Source organism: Pholcus phalangioides, unplaced genomic scaffold (assembly GCF_987345545.1).
Source record: "Pholcus phalangioides strain wild (caught in Gottingen) unplaced genomic scaffold, Ppha-v1.0 ptg000028l_1, whole genome shotgun sequence".
NCBI lineage: Eukaryota > Metazoa > Arthropoda > Arachnida > Araneae > Pholcidae > Pholcus > Pholcus phalangioides.
This window is the reverse complement of record NW_028301618.1, coordinates 6,872,986-6,895,000: the sequence shown is the minus strand read 5'-3', so window position 1 is coordinate 6,895,000 and position 22,015 is coordinate 6,872,986. Positions and strand designations below refer to the sequence as shown.

At 38.0% G+C, this 22,015-nt stretch overlaps 1 long non-coding RNA gene across 2 annotated transcripts in view; it reads left to right on the top strand.

The window, feature by feature from the left end:
* Positions 1–22,015, top strand: part of LOC149067857 (uncharacterized) — a 141,295-nt gene that overhangs the window by 17,201 nt on the left and 102,079 nt on the right. For both annotated transcript variants that reach the window (XR_016195257.1, XR_016195258.1), the window contains exon 2: positions 2,959–3,120. This is a non-coding gene — a long non-coding RNA (uncharacterized LOC149067857). The remainder of the gene's footprint in view (positions 1–2,958; positions 3,121–22,015) is intronic.

Sequence of the window (22,015 nt, the reverse complement as noted above, 5' to 3'; positions counted from 1 at the left end):
AAAAAACATGATCAATACATGTGCCTCCTACTTCAGTTTCTCTAGTAATAGACTCCTGTAAGGACACAAAGCCACCAACAGCCATTATATCTAAGTAATTAGAGATTTCGTTATTGTTATCAAGTATATTTATATCACCAACAATTAGCATATTTTGTCTTGTGCTTTGAATAAGTATCTTAAGCTCATCATTAAATTGGGATATGGTGAAAAAATGTGATCTATAGAGTAATAACACTTCAACATCATAATCTGGGAAGTTTATCCATACGCTTTCTGCAGTTTTGAATTTGCTAGATTTTTTAGTACTTCTAAGGGCTTTATTTACATACATAATGACTCCGCCTGATTTGTTGTATGTTCTACAGTCAGAATATGAATAGTAATCAGTAATGCATTCATAATTAATAATGTTATAGTTGAACAGTTCATCCTCCTTCACCCATATTTCTGAAACACATATTATATCTATTTGAACTTGTAGAGATCTCAAGAATACAAGGAAAGTATCAAAGTTAGATTTTAAACTTTGTATATTTACAATTAGGAAATTTATATGCTGGTTAGAATTTTGAGAGTAATTAAAAAACTTATCTACATCAGTCAATTCCTCCAGAAAACCTTCATCCTGCTCCAGTTCAATATAATTTATATATTCATTGTTCGTCATTTCTGTTTAACTTCCTGAGGTCTTCCTCATCTCTAATTCTCCATACATGGCTGTTTTCAGTTTTCCGGAGGAAAATTTTCCCCTCTTTTGTCCAAGCATAATTATAATCATAGGTCTTTTTAAACTCTCTGACCAGGTAAAATAGATGCTTGCTCTCTTGGGAAAGATGCTCATTTACATATACCCTGTGAGGTTTGAAGTTGGGATCAATTTTGTCAGCTTTAACTTGATTCTCTTTTGCTTTCTGTATCCACAGTCTTTTGGAATCTTCATTCACGAATCTCACAATTATGGGCTTGCTTTTGGCTGAATTTCTAGTAGGCACTCTGTGTAAGTTTTTTATTGGTGTGTCTTCCTGTATGCCAATCTCCTGTTTTAGAGCATTGACAATTTCTATAACATTTTCTTGGGCTGTTTCAGGAACACCGTTGATCTCAATATTATTTTTCCTGCTCCTATTTTCCAAGTCGTTTACTCTTATTTTCAGCTCCTTCATTTCATCCTTCAAGTTTTTATTTTCCAGTTTTATCTCCTTATTTTCTTTGTCAATTCGCTCTATATATATTTTCATGTCATTAATTTTTTTTCCAAGTTCTTCCATGCATTCTGAGTTGTAGGTTATGGCTTTTACTAGTCCACTCGTTTCTTTGCTTGTCTCTTCGTATTTTTCCTTTAGATCTTTGATGGATTTATTAAATGAAGCTTTCATTTCCTGTCGAAGATCTTGAATAATTTTTTGTATTTTATCCAAAGAGGGGGGATTTCGTCATTAATTACGCAATAATAATGTTCTCATTATTAATACGTGAAAGAGCTCAGTATGGTGTTGTATTTTTCCTCTCTTTAAACACTGGACTCACTCAGACATTTTAATATTTTTGTTTGTTTATATTGAATTTTTTGCAAATCAAATACGGTACTCCTGTACTATATTGAAATGCTCATTATTGAACACAAATGAAACGAAATTAAGTATTTCTGCTCGAAGAAATGCCGACCAACAAAAAACCAAAATATCAAATCGTAATATTTTCAGTGATTTTTGTCCTCTTTCCCCCCCCCACCCCCACCTCTAAAGAGAAAAAGAAATGAACATGAAGTAAAATAATTTGTCAAACATTTTATAGGATAGCGGCTCTGGCTGCATAAGCCTATATGAACATGCTTTTTGAATTTTTCATCGAGTATAAATTTCAATACTGTTTTAAAACATTGAATGATTCCTGTTTTGATGTCATTTGAATATAGCCGATCTTGACAAATCAAAAACTATGTAGGAAGCAGCCATATTCCTGAAGAGCCAAGCATGGTTTTTGCTGAAGAAAAACTGTCCGAAATGATGTTTTTTAGATTTTTTCAGGACTTACGGAGACCCCCCCCCCCCCTTCTCCCATGTTGAAAGCCACACTGTTTTCGTCATCCTATGATTCCACTCTAGCAATCACATGCGGAGAATGTTTGGTGCCGATACCGATTTTCTAGTCGCCATGGTGACCTGGAGCCCGAGATTTGTCAAGCCCTGATATATAGGGACAGGGTTCGTACCCTCCTTGAAAATCCTTGTTGGAGAAAAAGTTCATTTTCAAGTCTTTAAAAGTCCTTGAAAAAAATTATAATCATTTTCAAAGTGTTCCTGCAGATGTGACCACGGAATGGAGGTGGCTTCAACAATATCTGTTGCAAGTTCCGAAATGAACTGAATGCTAACGGAGGTTGTTGACGACCGTAGATGGATGCACGCAAAAACAGTTCTTTAAAACATAACTGATTTTTTTCAAAAGAGCTGAACTCGATGCTTTATTGACTTTTTTCTTGAATATAGAAATCGAACAACACAGACGAATTTTTTGTTTAAGTTTATAAATAACGTATTTTTGTATTTCAAATCTTGAAAGGAACATCATAAGAGTGCTTGAGGTTTATGAAACAGCAATGTTATGTCAATCTTAGTGCTGTATTTCGAGTAATTTTTTTTTTGCAATATAATTTTTTCTTGATTTCAATTTCATGAAATATGGTTTTGAATTACAATAACTTTTAATTTTCTTAGGGAAATTTTTGCGGAAGAGTAAGGTAGAGATAAAGTTTCAGTTATACAATTTTTGCATTTATACGACGCTTAGACCCGACTGTTCGGCGACGTGCTTAAAAACCTCGTTTATACGACGCGACGAATAAACGAGGTTCCATTGTATGGGGCTTGAGCCCCCCCAACATTTTCAATAACTTTACGCCCTTGTACAACAGTGTGTTATTAACATTGAATTTCGTTATTTCAATCACTGCAGACTTTTACGATAACAGAGGAGTAGGCAGAGAAGTTGCAACACAAGGTACTGGTACCGAAGTTTGCCGCATACACGTGCATTTTCGTAGTTATCGTGCTTGGTATCCTCATCTTCAGTGCCATTAGTTTCATGTGTTACAAACGGTGGCATGAAAACAAGCGGGTAAGTTTGTAACAAATTACTTGATCAATTTTCGCTCATACAAGACAATAATATCGAAATTTGATATTCATTATCTTCCCAAAAGTAATCTGATAGACATGCGTTGAATGCTTTGATTGAGAAATTCTTGTCTATAACTCTATTTCAATATTCTGGTTGTCTAACCATGCTTAGACAGGCACATTAAAGTATGGGGCATGGAAAAAGCCTTGCCGTTTTCCAGTCGGTTACACTTTGTTCTGAGATGGTTTGTCAATCGTACTTTAATGATATCTACAGCTTTTTTCCCTTGAACTCAGCATATTATTTCTGATATTTGACCCGATAATATTTCTATCATACTTTGAGATTCCTTTAAAATCTTTTTTGTGGCAGTTGAAAGGTGATCATATTGGTTAGATCTCTTGCTAAATTTATAAAATAGCCGGCCATCCTGTCTTTTAACAAGGAGTGAGTCCCTTTTTACACCTTGAACTAATTTAATTTATAAAAAAGAAATTTATCTTGTATTAAAAAATTGTATAAATAAGGTCAATCTCTATATCTTTCGACTGAAGTCCTGCTAATTTCCCTCTTGTGGGAGCTCCATGGGTAGAACTCCCCCCCTCCCCCCCACCATAGAGATTTCTATTATATTCTTAAAGTACAACATAACCCTGTTTATGTCTCTCAATTATATGAATTCCACATTTAAGACATTTGGCTGCAGCCGCAATCCATTCTATTCATTTTAATGTTAAAATTGATTTGCTTGACATTTTCACTTCAACTCTAATTCCAAACCTTCGGAAAATGACATTTCCATCCATCCAATTGTCAGAATGCGCTGTGATAAAGTTTTTCATGCTTATTGCTTTTGCAAAAACCATGCAACTGAGAGTGATTGTTACCAGATGTGAAAATGATTATTCAGCTGGCTGTGATAATTTTAAAGTGGACACCAACTTGACACGTTATTACCTTTTTCCAAGGATTCAGAAGACTTGGGGAGCCCAATAGGAAGCCCAATAGGAAGAGATTCAAATTATTTTTAATGTGTGGCCGTATGTCTTATAAGAAATTATTTTTTTGTAATGTCCACAAAGCATTATGTCTGGAGGGTAGGAAAGTGCATCAAAATAATTTGGGAGGGTACAGATCTGTTTACAGGAAATGTGTACGGTATAAGCTTTGGCTTTTAGCAAACTGTTGAAAAACTGGACTCAAAACATGATTTAAAGAATCAGCAAAACAAACAATGAAAACACTAAAGAAGTTTAAATTTATTCTTTTTAATTTTTTAAAGGGTAAGACTTTAAAAATAATTAAATTTGGTCCTTTGCAGTCCTATGTTAAGTTGGAATCGACGTGGGGGGATGGTACCTCAATGTTATAACAATCCCTTATGGTTACAGGAAGGCCCCTAGATGTTGGCTTTTGCATTCATGTGTGATGTGTTTATAAGTTTCGCTAATGGAAGTCTCTATAAAGTCAGCTTCTCTGCATAACTCGACTAAAAAGCACTAATGTGGGCATCTATACTCTGTTCATTCTAACTTGGGTCCTGATGTAAATAAAAGCATGTGTGCGATGCCCAAAATGATTGGTTGAAGAACATTTCACCTTTTCTTACTGTGCAACACCGCCAAAAATATAGTCCTTTATCGTTTGCCCCTCATACCATAAAATACCTCCATAATTTTTATTTTTTTAAAATATTTATTCCATATTTCAAAGTTATCTGGAAGACTGGAAAAAATATTTTTTAAAGATCGGTCACACACAAACACACAAAACGTTTTTGCTGCTATGTCTTCAGGGTGGGTGTTGACAGGATACGCCTTTCTCACTCAAACATTACCGTCCCCCCTTTTTAAATGGAAGTTTCATTTTATTATTGCTCTTATTCGCAAACAGATTTGATATACACTTGTATTGCGCTTCTTCAAGAGGTCTTGCAAAAAAAAAAGTTTTCTTCTTTATCGTTTGATGACATAAATGAAATATGTGTGTCTATCTTGTTTGGTAGAGCCATTTGAATATGCATTTCTTTGCACCTGCTCTGGACTCCTATAAACAAAGTTTCTGTCAATAAGATTTTTTCTCACCCACACGCTTTGACGTACACTGAACGGGAGGGGGGGGGGGTCACTTATCGTTTGTGGTGAATATACGCATTTCAAAAGAATTCACTGTTCTGCTTGAGCAGCTTGTTGGGAGGAAGTAATATTGGTTTCGTTGAAGGCGGCGAGCCGAAGAAGTCTGAGGATTATCACGTAGACATGAAGGTAAAGTTTTGAAAATCTGGTTCTCAAAAGAGTACTGTGGTCATTTTTGATTCAGTTAGCCTCATTATGACAGACACTATAGATCCCGCGAGAAAGCCTGGCCTGGGGGCCCATTAAAGATCTCAGTCCAGGGGCTCCTGCTGCTGGATGTTGGGATCATGGCTTGCAACCTACGCACGAATAAAAAACCGAAATTGTCTTGACAAAAAACAGGATATCAACAACAGATAGAAGTAAAGAACCGAAATAATGTGGATGACCCATAAAATTAGAACTTCTACAGCCCATGGATTATTATGAAATATTTAATTATACAGAACCGCAAGAAAAATAAAAAGCGGCAACACAACGGTAAGTTGTTCTTAATTTGTTTCACGTTGTAATTGGTAGCATATTCGGCCCAGGAAAATCTTGCGACGTAAATTAGCCCAGAAATAAAATAGTAAAATTCTGAATTAAAAAAATTAATAAGAAAAAATATTCTTATATGATTTTTTTTTCACTATCTGCTGTAAAATAATAAACAACTTTTGTAATGACCATGGGCCCCACATCCTGCCGCAAGACCCCCCCCCCCCCCCCCAGGCTGTGATCTTTGGCGGGCCCTCAGACCAACCTTTCAACAGCCCTTCTATATAGTAAACTTTTAGCGTAAAAAAATTACAAGAATTGTTGCAGACAATGTCCGGGCTGCAGCCCTGTCATCCCAACTCTTGAGGAGTGTGCCACGATAACGACAGAATACCTTATTGATTTTTTTTTTTTTTGGGAGATATATACCTCTTTCTATTTGAATTAGTGTTATCAACAGTTTTTATTTCAACAAAATTTGGAGAACAGTGAAAAAAAATTTTCCAGGAAAATTCTTCATAACGAATTTACAATCTCGCGTTTGAGGGGAAAAAACGTAATGAAGGGGCGGGTAAAATTACAACCAATAGAGATAAAGGATGCGGAGTGATATCAAAAATTAGTACAGCGGTTTATTTACATCAGGACCCAAGTTAGAGCGAACAGAGTATAGAGGCTTTCCTGTAATCATAATTGCAGGAGCTGTTATAAATTGCCAACAAAGTACTGAAAAGAAACCTCAAAAGATTAATGTAGGCATTTTAAAACATGATTAATATTATTGAGTTATTGCAATATTTGATGTCTGGGTAGGGAGAATACTCAGCATATCGTGTTTGATTACTACCCGGAAGTTCAGGCAAAACGCTATAAACGCCCCTTTTTTTTTGCCTATTTTCTTGTTTTTCTGTAAAAATGTTTTTTTTTTTGAAAATTTTGTTAAAACTATGTTAAAATAGACATTTTTTTAAGTCTATTGGTGTATTTCAGAGGCCATAATATGCAAAACTTCAATATTTTGAACATTGAGAAACAAAGGAAAATTTTTTTTGTTTCTCAAATTTTTCTCAACTCTTGGTATTAATTTCCCTTCCAGCTTTATTTAAACGCGAATAAGTGATCTGAGAGATAGGGAACTTGGTGTTGACATGGGTTAACTTTACTTTGACCGGATGGTGTCAGCATGGCCCCCACATATTGCAGCTGGGGCAACTTTACTTTGAGCGGATTGTGTTAGCATGTCCCCCCCCCACATCTTGCGGCTGGGCCCCCCCAAGGCTTGGATGTTTGGCGGACCCCAAAGTAGTGAATTTATTGCATAAAAAAGAATCTGTCCGGCCCTACCCGTGGGTGTTAGACGTGGTGTTTCAGATGAGTGCAGCCCATGCTAGAAAAGCAGAGGAAAATTAGAACCCTTTGCTTCTCCTTGTGCTTCACATGTCTCGCTCAGGCACTGGAACTGCATTGTATATGTACAGCTGATCGATGACTGTTCCAAGTGGTCATCAGTTGACGTCATGACTCGCCCAAGGCGGAATAAGAGAAGAGCTCTGATGGACCCATGTTTTGATTTCAGTTTTTCACCATAAATGCACTGCAAACAACCATGGCTATTTATTTTATGTATTTTTTGGTATTGGATTAAATTGACCAGAGTCGCCCTCGGGTGTGTAACAGATGTGTCACACCGGGCTCCATGCTTGCAGTAGTATAGCGTATGTGGGAATATAAAGAGTAAATTTTTTTGCAACAATAGAACAAGGTAGCTGTGCTTCAACTATAGAAACGATAGTGATTATTTCAAATGATGCAAATAATTTTTGTTTATTTGATGTAACTCGAAGGAGCCCCACAGATCATTTTCCCTTCATACTGCGCGTCTGGTAATGGTACCTATGGAATTGATTTTGAGGGACCTCAAACACTTTATTTTGGGTTTGAAATCAATTTAACTAAGATAATAATGCAGTTATTACAAATTGTAATTATAACAGTGGACAGATTAAGTGTAACTAATTTTTTAGCTAGTTTTTGGACCCTTAATGCCTAGTTTATTGTTTATTTTTCCTTCCATAAATTACAAATTCCTTTTTTTTAGTCCCTAAGGTTCCGGGCTCTATTGATCTCAATTATCAACGCGTTCCTGAAATAATGAAAAAATGAGTGATAAAATTATTTCTTTCTGAACAATTTTTTCCTCTTCAAGATTTATGTTCGTAAGTCAAATTTATAAGTTGGGGAGCGACTGCATAAAACTTCTTTGGAGGGGCGCAAACATTTTTTTTGCACCGGGGTATGAAATTCCTAAGCCCGGCCCTGGGTTTACCTTTTCCTGGTCAGTGGGGTAGAAGTTGTTCGTCCACAGTTAGATTGGGCCCTGATGGTTTGTAGCTAGTCGCACTGTATTCTATGAATGAATTACATAGTGAATATGCAAGAGCAAATTGGTCAGTTTTTGATACTTCGGACCTTTCAGATCGAATCGCATGGATTTCAAAATTTCTTTTGAAACGATCTCTTGTCATTGTTTGGGAAAAAAATGGGAGACTCCGAATTGACGACCACAATGAATTCAGTAGGAAGTTTTTTGCACCTCTTGCGTACGTAATGGATATCGTTGCATCCAGTTCAAGCAAAGAAACTGACCAAGAAGTTTCATTTAGATGGCGATGGGCTTCAGCTTCTGTATATGTCGATATCATTTTATCACTGAAAATAAGGCGTCACGAACTCGGAACACTTTCATTTATGTTTTTTGGATGCATAAAATGTGGGACCTTGATTTTCTCAGTATATTTTGCGATCCTCGACATCCTAAAGCTGAGGAAGGTTCTATGATTTTCTATATGCTCCCATCTGCTGCAGTTTCTTAGATCGTTTCTGTGGCTTCAACGAGTTATAACGAGTAACTTTCCCCACGATTTTACATTTCTTGCTTCTCAATGGCATTCTATTTTCTGCCAACTGAGGCACCGTTGGAGAAATAATTTTGATCATTTTTGTTGCAATACGGTCATTTTCTGCACACAAGGGCTAATTAGACCGGGACCTACAATTGATTGCCGATTCCAAACGGTAAGCTTGTTTTATACCCGTCGAGAGGTTGGTGCGCTAACCCCTCGATGGAGGACTTACTGCGGTAGCAATTTTTTCTACGGTCATGTTGCCGTATCTGTTGTACCCGTGTCAGGAAGGTTTTCTGACAAGGATGAACCGGCTATCGAACTCGCGACACCTCTAAACATCCTTCGGTACTTTAGGCGAGTATCTTATCGGCCTGGGCTACCGCGCCCGAGAAATAATTTTATTTTGATTTAAATCTTCGTCGTCAGTACCGCTACTTTCTTCTCCACAGTTCGACATAAAGTAGATCTATGATCTTCTGCACTTTCATCATCACTGCTTCCAGAGTTTCTCTCATCTAATCTCTGCATCTCCTGGAGCATTTCTTCAGTAAATATACCGTTTTTTCGTCATTCTGAACTGTTTGAAAAGATCATACACTCAAATTTTCTACGTCCCAGAATAAACAATTTAACGGATAATATGGCAAGAATGCTTGGCAAAAACCAAAAATGACACACCTGCTGACGACACTTGCAGATAAGAATGAGGGGAAAAGAAATTTCACACGCAAGGTCAAATGCAAAAAAAGACTTTCAGAAAGATTATAACCTACTTGGAAATCAATAGTGACGATGATACTAGTATTTACCGCATAATGTGCTAGATCAGTGTTTCTTAACCTTTTTCAGCTCATGGCCCCCTATGGATCACATTTCTTTCTCGTGGGCCCCCCGCCCTATCCAGGGCCCCTCTACCCTCATTCAAGAGTGAGATACGTTCTATTTTTTTCTTTGATCTGATTTATTAAAATTCCATTCATATCTCTGGAATCCTGGCTAGGCACGAATTCAAAAATGGTGGATTATCATCCCTCCCAGGAGTCAAATTATATGGTAAAAAATGGTTTGTGTAAGATACGGGACGATCCAACGAACCTGCACGATAAATCGACTCTCCCAGCACATCAAATGTTGCTCTGGCGGCCCTCCATACTTAGCTGGAAATAACAGCTTGCATATGAAAATTATAGTACCAAATCCCATATAGTGCAGTCCCCTCCCATTATAGACATGAAGACACGGATCATGCCCACATAGACCCAAGGGTTAAGATAGCCCTGGTTCTATGGACGGATCTGATGAATTCTGAAAGTAGTAATATTTTTCAACCATGTTTCATTTTTAAAGCTTTTTTTCTCTTCACAGTTCTGACTCCCTTCATCGCCGCTGTGGTGGTCGAGTGGTCATAGTGACGGACTCGCATCGCGAAGATCCGGGTTCGAACCCCACCGGCGCCACAGTGTTGGTCGGCTGAAGTTGGTTTTCTGTGGTTTCCAACTTCAAGGTGCGAATGCGAGCCGATCTCCCCATTAAAGTCTCGCCACAGAGAGCAACAGGCCTACAACGTTACAAATATTCAATCATTTCACTTCACTCACAATTTGAAGTATAGATGGCAGCACTGAAATATCAGACACAACACTAGCTACACACTCAGACTGTTAGGTGCACTCACTTTGCTCCAGACTCTGCCACGAAGCTGGGCTGAAAGAGATCTCGGCAACGGGATAAGTCCGGTGGCATAGACCCTGGCGTTCATTCATTCATGACTCCCTTCACCACCTGTCGTGGATCACCTGATTTTCTCCCGTGACCCCCCTCCCCCAGAATATCCCAGGACTGCAAGGGGGCCATATGGCCCCAGGTTGAGAACCACTGTACTAGAGTATAAGGAAGGGTCACTATGATCCCCTTCTGTCTTTTTAGGTATATCCGCTATTATATTATGTATATTAGAAGATCCCCGTCCGTCTTTCTATAGCCACTAGAATTAGTGTGTTAATATTTCATCATTGATAAATGGAACTTTTATCAATCCGCATTTGCGGATTATGCGATATCATTGTCTTGAAGTAACCAAGATTTTTATCTACGGATTTATGAACAAGAAATGTAATGTATAAAGCGCGTATTAACTCATCTATTCGAGGGAAAGTGACCGTAGTATGTCGGTCACGGAAAACAAATTGGTATACGTAGGTTTACCATATTTTATCGGTGGAAATACGGGAGATAGAGATCCTAAATAAAGAATTGCTTATTGCTAGGCCGACCATATTTGCTCGAGAAAAATACGTGAAATTGGGATTCGAAATACTGGAAAATGCGGGACAATGTCAATTATCGCTAAATGATGCAAAAAGTAAGCGAAGTCGTTAACTAGTGCTATAATCACAGAAAAGTCACCAATCGCGGGAAATAAAGCGCCACTTCAAATTGCAATGAATTAAAAAAAACGTGACGCATATGTGAGATGAATATTCTTGTTTGTAGTTTCTTAATGAGGCTTTTTGAATCACGTGATATTTCCCTTTTTCTTGAGGGACATGCGCAGGAAGTCGCCATAATGGTTACGTTGTAAGTCATGAAAGACATAAATCAAAAAGAAACGTAGAAATGAATTGTTTTTTTTCTTTTTTGATGGGTGCTAGATACTGTATTTCGAAAATTTTCTTGAAGCTAAAGTTATCGATTTGCCTGCTTTTGCTTCAAAAAATGCTTGATCAAAACTGCGGAATTTCTTTAGTGTAAATGGGCCCATCATTAATTTTAAAACATCCTAAACTACACTGCTCAAAACAATTGGGGGAGCACATGGTTTTAACAAAATTACGCAAAGATGTATACCGATAAGTAACATAAAATGAATCGTCCATAATTTAAAGCCTAGCAGGAAACGGAAGAAGAAAACTTCATATGCAAATCAAAGTTCATGACGTCAAAAACCAGAAAAAGGAGATAAGGGCAGAAATCGGAATGTTGCAGAAGCGTCTGTTTTACTGCCGTAACTGTGAAATTCGATTGCGCAGTATTTTTTTTTGAGACAAGGTGACTTGAGGATGTCTCAACAACGTGATTTACCGGAATCCATGGCATGGCGTGTTATAGGCAGACTGGAATCCGGGCAAACACAACGTAGTGTCGCGGACGCTGTTGGAGTCGCCAGAAGTGGTGTTGCAAGGCTGTGGAATCGATTCCAAGAAACAGGAAATGTTAGACGTCGACCAGGGCAAGGTCGGCCACGCGCCACTACAGCAACTGATGACCGGTATGTACGGTTAACAGCCCGTCGAAACAGAACAGAGAATGCTACGCAGCTGCAAAGACGGTTGCTCTTGGCAACAGGACGAAGGGTGTCCAGCCAAACATTACGTAATCGGCTTCATGAGGGAGGGCTCTATGCACGTAGGCCAATGGTCTGCATTCCGTTGACCCCACGCCACCGTGCGGCCGAAGAAGATAGGCTGCTGAACATCGAGATTGGGAGCAACATGATTGGAGCCAAGTGCTGTTTACAGACGAGTCCCGATTCAGTCTGGAGTGTGACACCCGACGTGTTCTGGTATGGAGGGACAGGGGCACTCGAAATAACCCCGCATTCGTTCGTGAAAGGTCACAATACAGACGAGCTGGTTGGATGGTATGGGGTGGAATCGGCATAGGCGGACGTACGGACCTGCATATCATTCGGAATGGCACTCTGACGGCCCGAAGGTATGCAGACGAGATACTGCGACCTCATGTCATCCCTTACGCTGGAGCCATTGGAGATTCCTTTGTTTTCCAGGATGATAATGCCCGACCGCATAGAGCTCGTCTGGTGGAGAACATGCTTGAAGCTGAAACAATACAGCGTATGGAATGGCCAGCGTGCTCTCCTGACCTGAATACAGCGGACGACGCATTGCTGCGCGACCAAGGCCGCCTGTTACTGTCCGAGACTTGCAGATTGCACTTCTTGAGGAGTGGAACAGTATTCCCCAAAGTCTGATCGATAACCTCATCGCATCCATGGCAAACAGGTGTGCAGCAGTCTTAGCTGTTCGAGGAGACCACACGCCCTATTAAAACTCATGCATCATGTCTAAACAGTACTTTTTTTTTATCGTTTACATGTAACCAAATTGCTGCCCTAAATCATCTTTTCAAGTTTTTTCCATATTTTCAAAGAATTAAAGCTTAATTCCAAATTTTTTTACGTCTTTTTTCTGTATTGCGCATTGATACGCCATTGCACTATCCATTGTATGCCAATACGTGGCTGTCTCGCACGGTTTTCCTCACTTTTTTGCTTGCTCCCCTAATTGTTTTGAGCAGTGTATATGGATTGATATTATAAAACAATGTGAAGACTTAATTCTTATTTTTATGCTTGAGAAGATATAAAGTAAAAAGTTGAAATAAATTATTGCATGAATATCTAACTCAAAAGTTGGTCCGGCTAATTATTTTATATTTAATTTCCTGCGCTTCATATTTCTAAGCGAACTCAATATTTCGAAAATCGAGAATTCATTTCAATTTCTAAAATTATTGAGGAGGAAAACCCTACTAGATTTCCACATTTCTACGGTAAATTCGACAATTTTAACATTGGTTTCTATGGGGGAAACATGCTGTGCTTGTCCCTCAAGTGATACTGATGATTATGACGTCTATTCCAAAAGCCTCATTATCGTGATGTAATTTCCAAGTTGGAAAGATTATTTTAATCGTTGATTTGAAGAATAAAAAGTCAAGTTGGCTTCGTCAGGGGTGGGAACTCTGCGTCAATTGCCCCAAAATTAACATCTTGTGCCATACTGCTACAATAGGGTATTTTTCTGCGCCAAATAGCGAATTTTGCTTCAGTATGCCCGGAATTTCGGAAAGGACATCAAAAAATTTTTGTTTCTGCTTGCCGCGAAACGATTCTATCCGAAAAGAGCGTGTTTTATTCCACTGTACTTCAACTATCGCCGTATTTAAAATATCGGCCCATCGTCGGGCTTTCCATCGCGGAACCTCAATAATATCCGTGATCGTGCAACTGAAGATAGTTTGCAATGGTCTTTCAGCTTTCAAGCGCAAATGCGAGTCAGTTTCCGTTTTAAAAAAAAAGTCGCCACTGGAAGCAGCAGAAATTACTGTAGTCGATCGTCATTGCGTTAAATCCCGATGGTTCGTGAAAAAATTTCATTCCGGGAGTAGAAAGAGCATGTCCGCTGAATTACGATTGCTAATTTAGAAACTTTGCCGAATAATAACGAGCGTTAAATCGCCAAATAACGAGTCAGATCGCCAATCTCGCCAAATAATGAGTGCTGAATCGCCAATCATCGTGTTGATTCTTCCGAAATTCTCTCCCATTTTGCAACAATTTCTTTCAGAGTTTAAAAAAAATGAAAACTTGATTTATAGAAAATTTTTAGCCCATCTTTAAAGGGCTGCTGTTCCAGACAGCAATTAGTGCCCTCAGTAAGCAAAAATCATCTTAAATAGACTGATGCGAAAAATTTTATGACGTTCGCTCTTTCAGACAAGGTGTCAAAAGCCTGATACACCAGAAACAAAAAACAAGCTGATGTTTATTAACATTTTTTCAGTAAATAAACATTCATGCCCGAATCGGGGTTCGAATCAACACTTCCACAGTAAAATGCTAGCTCCTAAACTACTCCACTGCGAAACGGCAAATACTCAACGTTTATTTGTTTGCCCCTTCAAACGTTTTATTTCGTTATGTTAAATGTCTTACTTCGTGGAATCCATTTATATCCACTGCAATTCAAAGTAATGCTTCGTTTCCTACCGTTGGCGTTTTTTTAGTGATTTCTGCAAAAGTTGGCAACTTTGCTTACATTTGGCGTCATTTATGGCGATGTCCCGTATTTTACCCGTATTTGAAATCTCGAGTTCCGGTATTTTTCTCGAAGAAATTTGGTCAGCCTAAATGTGCAATAAAACTTAACGAAACTGTTTTTACAATCTACCAAAATTACGTGAATTCTTTGGATAGCAATGAAATCATTTTAATCAGCTTTGGGGCTTACGCCAGTGGTGAAATAATTGACGCTATGTGTCTCATCAGGCCCATAGCCAGAAATTTCATTCGACGGGGGACTACCTTCATTTCGTGGGAAGGGACCAAAATTGGAACCAGTTTTCTATCAAACTTTTTACGTCGCGGGGCACTTTACAGAATTGTTATCATTGAGCACTAATTTTGACATTTACACGTTGGTGCTATGTATAAAATAGAGTAATTGTGATGAATCTGGTGATTATGCACAATAATTTCATCCGTTTTTATCGGTGATTATGTATAGTAACAGATATAAATCCGGCGATTATGCGTAATTAGCGTTTTATGCTGTTTTGTTTAAAAGGTAACAAATGAAAGGTATTCTACGAAAAGCGTCCGAAAGCGATAAAATGTCCGTATCCGATTTTTGAAATTCCAAACGGAAATTACCCGCTTCAATTCAGTTGTGATTTTTTGACGAATTAATTTTAATTTGACGAAAATGACATTTTATATCGTCCATCCACAGATCCCTTGTCAGGAAAGAACTGAGAAAAAGTTTACAGAAAAAAATTCAGAAAAATTACATTAAAATTGTAATCGTATAAATTGAATATTTAATACCGCCCCTCAACAGATCACTTTTCGCGAAAGCCAAAAAGAAACGTTTCCGGAAAGAAATGACGAAAATTCTGTGAAATTTTAATTCGATGAAATTGTAATATTTTATACACGGAAGCGAAAAGGAAATTTTTATGGAGAAAAAAAAAAAACGTGCCATTATCCGAAATCTATATTAAAATTTATAATTTTTATAATTCAACAAGAATCTCTTGGCATCCGTGGCTTATATAATTAAAATTTTGTCAGTGGATGTTATGTGGAAGAAGATATTTCATACTTTGCCTGGATTGTGTTTAGTCATTATATAGAATGCCTAGGCAAAGTATAGAATAAAACCGGTATTTCATACTTTGCCGGTAACATATACTGATCATTTTCATCTCTGCATTTTATTATTATGCCAACTTAATTGCCCCCATAATTTCTGATGCACTGAGTACGAAACAGAACTTTATTACCTGTATTTTTGATTTTTCTTGCCGGGGTTTTTTCGTCACGACACCCCTATGTTACTTGACTGCGAGAACTGTTTGGTGGAATGTGGCGGCAATGACTCTCTTTTTGACCAATTCTTTGTACATTCATACACCTATCTGACGAAAGAAGTCACTCTCCCTTGCCAACACGACAGGTACCTATCTATCCACAAGCATTACTCTTTCTCCATAGGCCTTAGCCAGTCTTTATGCCGACACTTGGCCCCATGCAGGGCTAGAAATCGGCTTCGTTATTCTGATTCTGGTCTGGTCTAGACCTCGATTCAGGAAAGTATTTGGATTTGAGCTAATATTCATTTCATAAAAATTAATTGATAAGTTTTTTTCTATTTTCAAATAATATTTTGATATATGTTTGATTTTTTTTTTTATACTTAATTCCGAGAACGTTTAAATGATTCTATCAGAGACGATTTGTTGCACAAAAAATCTTGCTCCGATCTATATAGAATATAAAACAAATTATCGATAGGTGTCACTTATTGCATTCACAAGGTACTGTTAGTGATTTTGTACTGCCATCTATTGGGAAAAAAAATGATATGGGTTGATACCCTTCAAAAAGAAAAGCACTTACTCGAAAATATTTTATCGCATTTTCCAAATTATGATTCACTATGTATAAAAAATGGAATAAAATAAGTGAAGTTTACATCGTGATTACGAAATAGTGTCCATTAATCTAAGTGGTTGATATATTATGAAAGTAAAAAATTGTCAACGAGTGTGTGCTGCCATCTATGAAAAGTCGTTAAATACACAAAAAAGATTATGCCCAAATACAGCGGTTTTCAACCTTTTTTGACTCACGTAGCCCTTTCCAGTATATTCATCAAAGTTACTTATTTTTATTATTCAAAAATATTAATTTTTTTCAAATTTACTGGTTTTTTTTTAAATTTTTCTTGAGGGGCCACGGAGCACCGGTTGAGAACCGCTGCCCTAATAAAAGCTTAGAGGTAAGAGTTACCATGTCCTAAGGGGGTCATTAAAGTATTACGTCAGCATCAATGGGGGGGGGGGGGAGAAAGGAAAAGGGGGTTTCCGATTTGCGCTAGCTTTTGATGGGGGGAGGGGGGTTAGGATGATGTTTACTTCATCAACCACCGTTTATGAAAATATGAAATGTTCTTAAATGACATCTTCCGCGGTGCGCCAAAAACGAGAGAAACCTTTCGATGGTTTGTGGGCACTTGCACCAACATTCTTCCTATCGATAAGTCCTGGAAATATGTCCTAAGAATGTGTCTTCCCTGTATAGGACCATTTTAGTGATCTCCAAATGTTCCACTGATCCTTTCAGGTGATCTGAAAATGTGTCCAGGCCGCTCAAGTGTTCTGTAACGCATCACGGAAATTGATGATAATAACATATATAAAGGTATTTTCTTCCAAAATTTAAAATTTTGTCGGGAGGGACCACGAGCCTCTCCTCCCCCCTCCCTTTCCGCGAAAGTCTCTGATCCCACCAATATGCGTTTGGATTCGGGGGGGGGGGGGAGAAAGCAGAGCTGATGACTAGAGCCCAGATTATATATATATGTGCATATGCATTTGTATATTTTGTTTTTTTCCAGCAGTAATGCATAAAATCAAAGAATTTTCAGAATAATTGCATAATTGCGAAGGTTTATTGAAGCTCAATCACTTTTTCATAGTTTTTCAAATGAATATTGCTCATAATATTTTCATAACATCGAGTTTTTCCCCCGCAAGTAGGATTTTTTTCCTTCTAATATCAACTGTTTCAGCCTTAGCGTCAAAAATGTTCAATTTTAGAAATAGTCTCGTAATTCTTTTTTACTGTTATTTCGTTACTGAACAGCCACGACTAACTAGAAATTGAAAATGCTTAAATAAGAAACATTTAGAAGTTACAGTAAAACCTCGCTAAGTCGTCACCTCAAGTTACCGAAAAATTATGACGGCTTGAGCGGAGTTCCGTCAGTTTTAATGTGCGATGTTATGAAAATCGTATAAATTTAAAGTAATATGACATTTATTAAAGTATGAATCAAAATAACAATATATTAATAAAATTTATAGATTGCGAAAGAAATAATAATAGCAATATTTTATCTTTTTTATCTCTTATTACTTAAATTATTGTGGTGAAATGTACACTTTGACACATACTGGTAATTTTTAATTTAGACTAACAGAGCAACAGTTTGAATAAGTAGCTTTTCTTCATAACAGAACATTAATTCTATTGCTCTATTAACTCTATTGCACATTAATTTTACATATACATCAAATTTAATTTTAGCGTTTGAATTCTTCATCAGTAGTTCATGATGCAACTACAAAGTAATCTCGAACACTTTTGACTTGGTGGAGGTGCTCTAGGCAGGGAAAAGTAAACAGAAAACCTCAACTTGGGAAATAATGTCTAATTTTTTTCAACAAAGATATTTTGTTTGAATTCCAAGTCCTAAATTAGTAGAGCCCATGCTTTCTATGATTATTTATTATCCGTGCCCGCGTTGCACTTTGACTTTAACTTGATTAATTTGATTCTTCGATTTACATAATTTTTGATTTCCTTGCACTATCTTTGACGTATCAATAAATTTTGGTTTTGCCGGAGATGCCCTGCCCCCCGGGGGCGAAGTGCTTACGTTGCTTCTTGCGGCAGAGCTTGGGTGTCTCACGGTTTGTCCAGTTTCTCCAATGGAGCCCAGGCAAAAATGAGATCTAGCCTGAACAGTCCCCAACGTTGTGAAAACCTTATTCGGCAAATGAACTTCCCCAGCGTAACTTTCGTTACTTAAACTGTTCCGTTTGGGTATATAGGATTTCATGGTGACTTTTAAGCATATGGCAATGCTGTTAACAAGCTCTTTTTTTAATGGGAGCCATAAAATAGTCTATTCCTCTTTCTCATACTTTTTCATAGTGACGACTTAACCGAAATTAGCGACGAGTAAACGAGGGTTTAATAACATTGTTGTCTGAGAGCTGGAAGGGCCTGAAGAAAAATGACGACTTAACCGGAGTGATGACTTATCAGGGTGACGACTTAACGAGGTTTTACTGTATTTGCATATGCAGTATATTCATATGTGAGGTGAATGAATATGAACTAACAAATAGAAAATATGAATTTTAAACATATATGCTTTTTTGGATAGTGATTTTTTTTTAACGCATATTTTCTCATTTTTGGAACATTAACTTTTTTCAGGATTTTTCAAATCGAGGTGGCAAAAAAAAGATTCCCATAAAAGATGTGGATGCGTGTAAAGATAGTACATATTTTGGCGTTTTTAAGTGCATATTTTAGAGCATATTTTGCCACTTTTTATGTGCATACAATCCGGGCTCTACTGATGACGAAATCTTGCTGACGGGGGGGGAGGGGTGGTGGTCAAAAATGCCTAAAAATTTGCTTCAACGGCCCTTAAGACTGAGAAAGGAGAGTTATTCACGCCCCCATGGTAACGTCACTTATTCAATTTGCCCGATAGTTGGCGCCACTATCCAGACAGATAATTCCGGCCACAATAATTCTTCTCAACGCTAAAACAGAACGGATAAAAGAAACACGAAAATTCTGCGAATTTCTACGGCTATTGGTGAATGCGTGTGGGGAAAAAACACACATCAATGAAGAAATGTGTTTCAAAGTGGAGAAGAAAATATTTCCCTCAGAAAAAAAGGGAAATAATTCCTGAAACCGGAAAAGGAGGACAAAAAGGTGAATTTTCCGAAACGTAGGAGGATGCTTGTAAGGACAAAAAAAAAATAAAATAAAGGAAGTGTCCTATAGGAGAAGGTTGGTAACCCTATTTCGAGGAAAAATTTAATAGAAGATGAATCTCTTACGGGCCGTTCAAGTATTTAGTCAGCAGATTTTCAGCCATTTTTGACCCCACACTTGTCAGCTCTGCCCTCCCTACGTCCTAACGCATATCGGGATCAAAGACGTACGCGGGGGAGGGGGTGGAAGCACGAGACTTATTTTGCCCCCGACGATCAAAAATTGTATTTTTTTGTTTCAAAGAATATATAAAAAAGTTTCAGAAGGAAAATGCCTTTTGTATGTGTTATAATCACTCAATTTCATTGCTACCGCCCCCCCCCCCGCCCACCATGTCATATATGCTAAACCCATGGCTCTCGGACCAAATGCGTCCGGCAACCTTAAGCCTAAATTTGTAAAAATGAACTAAGCTGCGCATTTACAGATCGTTTAAGTGACTCCGGTCATTTCAGCAGCCCGCAGTACATTTTCACATCGCTCAAGTAGGCCCGTTGCACATTAGCAGATAACTTGAGTGACCCGCGGCACAGTTGCGGGGTGTACGGAGTATACGGTCCACGGAGCATTTAGAGATCCCCCTTAAGTGACACGGAGCACGGTTTTAGAGCACTTAAGCGCCTCGCAGTGGAGTTCTACATCACTTGACATGTTAGAACATCGATTCATAATTGGAATTTTTAAGCTTAGAATTGAAGTAAGGATGTGTTGTATATTTTGAAGACTGCCAATAGTTGCATTGCAAATGAGAGGCAATGATTTATTCTTTATAACTGTGTGAAGAAAAAAAAATAAGTATATTTCAACAACTTTATGCTTTTATTATTACGTATTAGTTGCATTTTTTTGCATTGGGGCCATTCAAGTATTACGTCAGCATCGATGGGGAGGGGGGTTCCGATTTGGTGACTTTTGATGACAAGACGGGGAGGGGGGGGGGGTTTGGATGATGCTTACATCATCAACCATCCTTTATGAAAATAAAACTTTTTAGTGGCATCTTACTCAGTGCGCCAAAAACGGGAAAAACCTTTCGATGGTTTGTGGGCACTTGAATTAACATCCCCCATATTGATAAGTGCCCCACAGAGCCACTTTAGTGATCTCTAAATTTTTCACGGATCCTTCAAGTGCTCTGGAAATGTTTCCGGGCCGCTTAAGTGCTCTGGAACTGCGCAACGCATCACTCAAGTGATCCATAAATTATATGCCGCGGGTAACTTGAGTGATGTAGAACCGCACTGGGGGACGGGGGGACGGTGGCACTTAAGTGCTCTAAAACTACGTCATATGTCACTCAAGGGATCTCTAAATGTGTCACGGATCGCTTAAGTGTTCTGGAACTGTGTCCCGGGTCATTTGAGTGATCTGAAAATGTGCCACGGTCCGCTTAAATGCTCTGGAATTGTACCACGGGACACTTAAGCGATCTGTAAATGTGTCGCTTAGTTCATTTTTACAAAATTAGGTTTGAGGAGGGCAGGCCAAGGGCCTTTATGCGATTTGTCATTATATGGCTTAGAGGGTGGGTCGCAATCAATTTATTAAAGATAAATTTTGAGTTCATTGCCTGCAAATAGCATTGAAATTAACAGATATTGATTATAATAACATATAAAGGTGTTTTCTTCCGAAATTTCAATTAAAAAATATTCATAATATTCGTGATCGGGCAGTTGAAGGTTTGCAATGGTCCCGGTATCATTTATTTTTTGTATGTGGAAGGCCCGGTCAAACATTAATGGGGAAAATTAAACGGCAAATCAGTCGCGGCCCACAGCCCGACGGTTGAGAAACACTGGTCTATTGTATTTTGGTTGATATTCTCAAAATTTAAGTTTTGCATAATGATAGGAAAAAACACTGAATACGTTTTCGTGTGCACCCACTATAAAACTGAAACCTGTCTAACGGGAAAAAATTTCAGTCCCTTGACGTTCCGTTTTATACAGGTTTCACTGTAACGGCAAAGAAAATAAGCTGATTGTGTCGGAGAGGTTGCATGTCCAACGAATCCATGCCCTAAATTGCGATCTAATCGTTTCCGATACCTCATAAACATTCTTCTAATGCCGATCCCGAGAGTTCTCGGTACAATAAAGCGAAGGGAAGGCTAACTAACGGCCCGTATCATGCCATCATTTTCAACATAGAGATAACACTATTGATAGTCTGGGGGCAGTTCGACCTAATGGATGCGGGACACGCAATGATTCAGAAAGTCGTTGTCGTTTGGACATCATCTGCGTTCAACCAATAATTTGCGATTCCGTCAATGATAACGGCCATAAAGTGAGTGACCATATGACCAGTATTTTACGAGACATTCCTTCATTTGTTATTTTTAACTTTTGAAATAAGGCCTTTTTTCAACGTATCTCACTGATTAAGTAATCTTTACTAAAATCGGGGATTGAGGTAATTTGCGAAACCTATCAATTGTATTATGATTATGGCTATAAATATTCACCTTTATATATTTT